Source organism: Eutrigla gurnardus, assembly GCF_963514095.1.
Source record: "Eutrigla gurnardus genome assembly, chromosome: 14".
In the NCBI taxonomy this organism is placed as follows: domain Eukaryota; kingdom Metazoa; phylum Chordata; class Actinopteri; order Perciformes; family Triglidae; genus Eutrigla; species Eutrigla gurnardus.
In genome coordinates this window covers 25,428,724-25,434,723 of record NC_139937.1, presented here as the reverse complement: position 1 = coordinate 25,434,723, position 6,000 = coordinate 25,428,724, and positions in this window count along the sequence as shown.

Genomic DNA, 6,000 nt, shown 5'->3' with positions numbered 1-6,000 from the left:
ACAAGTATAGCTGGAGGTGCATGTTATCACGCTGAAAAAAGAAAATGTGTGTGTGTTTACACTCGTTTATCCAATCAACATAACGTCAACACAAGCTGTCATACGTTTGCTGATGGCCCGTCCCTGTTCCTCTGCTCCACAGTCTCAGACCGGGCCTCCTTCACCCCCGGCAGCCTAATTGCCTGGAAGCTTCTCAGCAGGAGCGTGCCAGGCCGCTGGCATCCCCGTTCCTGGCAACGCTCTGAGCCAGTACTAGTACCGGCCCGCCCTGCCCCGCATCCACGCCAGGGGTCTCATCGCCCAGAAGGATCCCCCGTGATGGTTCTCCCCACAAGGCCTCTCTGGAAACGGATGGGGAACCCCAGGGAGGCGACAGAAAGGTTGGAAAGGTCATTTAATTGGCACCTATTCGCATGTAGTGCACTCTCTCTCTCGATGTCACACAAACACACACCGTCATAAAGCAATCATATTTATTATATATTCAATAAAAAACAAATTCTTAATACGATGCCAATATAAATATATACGATGATGCAAACCTCCAGTTAATTGAAGGATCAATACATCATTTCAGGGAGAAAAGCAGTTTAGTGGTGCCGTCTATCACGACGAGGTTAAAGGCTGTTGTACTTGTACTTGTCTGGATCTCAGAGCTGCAGGCGACGATAGAAACACACCTTTTTTTTACAGCCATGTGATGACAGTCCCTACGTTACCTCTGTGGCGCATGTCGCAGCACGGTGACCCGTCCTATAAAACAGTTATTGGTGAAAGAGATGAGTGTGTGAAAATGTCTCAAATCTGTGTGCTGTGACAGCGTTTCTACTAATATACGGTATTTATAACTATTGAAAAGGGTTGTTGAAAAGCCTTTTAGAACAACAGTTTACTATATGATAACATTCCCTCAGTGAAGTGGAACAGAAACGTTCTTTTGGTCTGCTGGGATACATTTTCCTCAGTCTTTTATTTATTCATCAGTGAAACAAACAACATTTGACTGAATGGCAACATCCTGCTATTTTAGCAGAACAGAGATTTAAGACAGAAGGTCAAGCGCACCCCTGCCATGCACACCACACCACCCGACACGCTCACAAGGGCGGAGGAGAGGGCTGCACGGCGAAGCAGCTGGGAGACGTGGAGCCACAATGGGCCTTTAGGGCGAGACAGCCATAATCCGTCCCCCGTCCGACAGCGCCCGTGAAAGGAGGCCTGTCAATCACAGCGCGGCAGCCTCGGGTCTAAGACATGGCCGTGGTGAGATTTAGGATTTACTGTACCCCCTCTCTTCTGTCTTAGTAGAACCTCCTTTCAGACAGAGATACGTGTGTGTGTGTGTGTGTGTGTGTGTGTGTGTGTGTGTGTGTGTGTGTGTGTGTGTAGTTTGCTGCCTCTCGTCTGTCACAGCTTCAACTCTGTTCAATTTTATTTATAGTGTCATATCGTAGTAAAATTGTCACTTTTCACCTTAACAGATTTAGCTTTAGGCAAAAATCCTGAGCAAACCAGGCTCCTGGGTCCATCTGCATTTGGTGTTGGTAGTAATATGAGCAGTAGTAGTGATATTAGCAGTAGTAGTGATATTAGCAGTAGTAGTAGTAGTAGAACTTTTAGATGGTTATATCTCCAACGTGTCGCTGTAGTCCAAAATACAGCCAACGTTGAGCTGCGTCACAGATGGAGCCACAACTTGAGGCCTCCATGGGCCAGATCAGACCAGGTCGTGGTCCACGTCAGGCAGGAGACCGGGACTACCTGGCCAGATCAGACCAGGTCATGGTCCGCGTCAGGCAGGAGACCACCTGGAAGGAAGACCCTGTCTGAGCTTGTCTGCATGTGTAATATAATAACGTTTACCGTTTATGTTCACATCATGTTTAAAGGAACGTCAGACTTCTAAAAACATAAATAAACACACGTCAGACAGAAATTCATTCACATTTTTTATTGAGATTATTTGTCTTAATTACACAGTAGATTATACTCCGCTTACTCCTACATGTGATGATTGTCAGTTCAGATGAGCACGGCTGTATTTAAAGGAATTACATGCTTCCTATGTTCATGATGTTGATAGCAACACACACACACACACACACACACACACGCTTATGGATGGGGAGCAACCATACAGACAAATCTAATGCAAAGACACACACACACACACACACACACACACACACACGCTTATGGATGGGGAGCAACCATACAGACAAATCTAATGCAAAGACACACGCACACACACACACACACACACACACACACAGAGTAAACAGTTATTTAGAGGTGTCAGACACTGCATGTAATATCCTCTGGCACAGTAGTGTGTGTGTGTGTGTGTGTGTGTGTGTGTGTGTGTGTGTGTGTGTGTGTGTGTGTGTGAGCTGAGCTGTGCACTGTCCGCTGCAGCTGGCTGATGGTGATCAAATCTAACAGACAGTGAGAACCAGAGCACGCTTACTGCCTCAGAGAGAGAGAGAGAGGGAGAGAGAGAGAGAGAATGAGTGAGACGGAGAGAGAGAGAGAGAGAGCACTGAGACTGCCTCCGGCCACCATTATCTCTTCAGCGCGTGACTGTGTCCATGTGAGTGTGACAGTGTGAGAAATGGAGTGTTTGTTTGTTTACTTGGTGTGTGTGTGTGTGTGTGTGTGTGTGTGTGTGTGTGTGTTCATATTTGCTGTTCAGTATGTTGACACCCATAGAAGTGACTGGGAGATAACAGCTGAGCCTGATGAGGAGGCCTTCATTCAGGGTTCCAGCTCCTCACTCCGTCTTCTCTTTCATTCCTTCATTAGAATCATTAACATGACCAACTTGTCTCAGGAGACACTTGTCTCTTGTAAAATGAATATGACCTCACCGGGAGGAGAGCTGACCTACAGTGAAGGTGGCGGATAGTAACAGCCTATAATCTGTTTATTGGACTGATAGTTGGGATTACAAGCATTCATAGGATCTGAACCAAACAAGAGTCACATGTGTTTAACACACAGCGCTTCTACAGGAACATGGTTAACTCATTAACAGAGAAGAAATGTGAAATGTATTCAGAAGAAGCTCATTCATGAGGCTTCTTAAATCATGACACGGAGATCCCAGATTTGATCGTACATTAGCTGCTTTTTATGAATTAATAAAGTATCAATATTGTGATTCTGGGTTTGGGAAAAAAACAGGATTATGTGTGAACATATCCAAAGAGAGTGATTCTATATTAACAGTAAAGCTGTACAGGATATAGGGTTCTTGATCAGTCTGCCTTATTGGTTTATTTTCTTCTGTCTCGTCTTTTTACTTATTATTCAATATGGATAATTTACGCATTTTCACCAATCGCTTCGATAAACATGTTTGATGAAACTAAAATACTATAATGCAGGAGACTCACATCATTTAACACACACACACACACACACACACACACACTCCATCTACACATCTGCCTCAGCTCGCTGTGTGTGATAGAGAGAGACGGACAGTGTGTGTGTGTGTGTGTGTGTGTGTGTGTGTGTGTGTGTGTGTGTGTGTGTGTGTGTGTGTGTGTGTGTGTGTGTGTGTGAGGAAGAAGAGAACCAGAGATGAATGACCGTCTAATCACTCACACAGCTAACAGCTAAGCTCTATAATGAAAAGTGTTGATAAGAAGAATTAACATAAAGCATGAGTGCTACAGAACCAGACAATGGACATAAATAAAATGTCATAAATCCAGACCATAAACACATATATATATATATATATATATATATAAATATATATATGACTGGTGAAAGGTAACTCTGCCACTTCCTCATCCTAGAAAAAAAAAAGACCCTAAAGCATATGTACACATATCTGCTTCATCCTCAGTTTTGCTTTTCTGTTAGTTCCCGCAGAGCCGGGCCTCCACTCATAGCACCGTGCAGGAAGTTTTAATGGTAAATCAACAAAGGGCCCACATGAAAGAAAGGCTAGCTTTCCAGTTTGCAGGGTGAAGAATTATTCATCAGCACTGTAGTGTTGCACTGCAGGCGAAAATCCTGCAGCAGCGCTCCATTTTAATTGCCAGAAAATGACTGTAAATGATACAGAGAGCGAGGGAGAACGGGGCAGAAGGGAGGAGAGCGAGAGAGAAAGGGAAAAGAGAGTTGGTGTAAAACACCCCCTCCACCACCAACAGCTGCCCCCCCACCCCCCCCCCCCCCCCCCAAATTGAAGGCAATGGTGATAAAAAGCTATGTGGCAATCAGAGAAGTGGAGTGCCCAAAAGAGAGATAGTGATGGAGAAAGAGGAGAGGAGGGCGAGGGGAACGCCATCAAAAAAGGAGTGGTGGGATTAGGTCTGAGAGAGAGTTTACTACGCTCCTTATTGTGTGCCGAACCTGCAGGATTAGAGATAACAAATGTTAGCCGAGGACGGGCACCTGCTGTGAGCCGAGAGGAGGAGGAGGAGGAGGAGGAGGAGAGGAGGAGAGGAGGGCTAACCCGCTAAAACAGCAGAATGGGCTTTTGTGGCTTCCGTGCAGAATTAGAGGAAGGAGGGCTGAGGAGGAGACGAGAGGATAAAGAGGGGAGGGAGGGCAGAGACGTGAATGGAACGGCTACAAAGTAAATTTGTAATTGTCAAACAGATGAAGGAGCTGAGATTTGGTGGAGGAGTAAACATTGAACTTGCTAATCTGGAGGAACTGGAGGCCCCGCTCGGCTCCCGGCGACTGGAACGTCAGATCAAACTCCACGTAGAAAGAAATACTTTTCTAACATTCTGAAGCTGCCGTGTCCTGGGTCTTACCGTCCTCCTCCATCTCTTTCTCACTCCGGCCGGTGTGTGTGTGCGTGCCGGAGATTGCCGCTGGGGCCTGGGGACCCGGCCGCCGGCTCTCGGCAATGACCCGAGCCAGGAAGCACTCAGACTGGTCAATCAACAATTAAAAGCCTGTCTGTAGCCACTAACTCAATTCAACCACTCAGCTTAGTGCTCCGTTAGAGCCGAGGCACCCAGACACAACCGAGACAGACTCAACAGCACTGACCCCTCGGCTCCTCCTCGGACACACACACACACACACACACCGAGCCGGTGTGGTCACTCCTACACGGCCTTACCCGTGTTTGAAGTTCACAGGAAGGCGGTGTCTCCACATAAACGCCCCCCCTCCCCTAGCAGCACGTGACAAGAGGCAGTGACAATTTACCTCGAGGCCTGGCCCGGACAGAAAGGTCACGACCTCTCTCTAACAAATGTCTTGGTACCTGCACTTCAACCTGAGGGCTTAACCCAGCTTAGCGTTCAATGCTGAGTTTGACCTTTTCTTTGGTCTGGCTTAAGGCATTTACTGTAGTGGCATGTGCATTTAGAGGGTGTGTGTGTGTGTGTGTGTGTGTGTGTGTGTGTGTGTGTGTGTGTGTGTGTGTGTGTGTGTGTTCAACTTTTCACACATGCAGACAAACATACATGGATGATAAAACAGCTCTTACAGTATTAGTGAAATGTTAATAAAAAAAGAAGACAAACATGAACGCTAGCTTTCACTCTCACTGAGCCTCTTTTAAACACACACTCACACGCTTCACTCACCCCGTAATGCTTCCCCGTTTTTGTACTGTTTCATCATTCACTCACAGCTTGGGAAAAGAAAAAAGAGAAGACTTGGAAATGTAATATAAAAACAAAGGAGAATAACTGCAGGGGCTGGTAAACGAAGCATAAAGACCCCGAGTGACCGAGGGGAATTATTTGGCTCCATTAAGCAGGCATTAACATGAATTACTATCTAATTAAAATTAAACAGCTCATTAATAACTTTGCGGTGGGGTCTTAGTGTGGAAGTTCTGGAGTGTGTGTGTGTGTGTGTGTGTGTGTGTGTGTGTGAGAGAGTATGTGTTCTCGTGGCCAAGAGAGCAATCAAGTGGGATAAAACTAAGCAGCTGCCCCGACGGGAAGCCGGCCTGAGAGGGCTTACCTGTGGAACAGAACACCTGCTCTCATTTGGCCAGATGCAAAGATGTTCCTC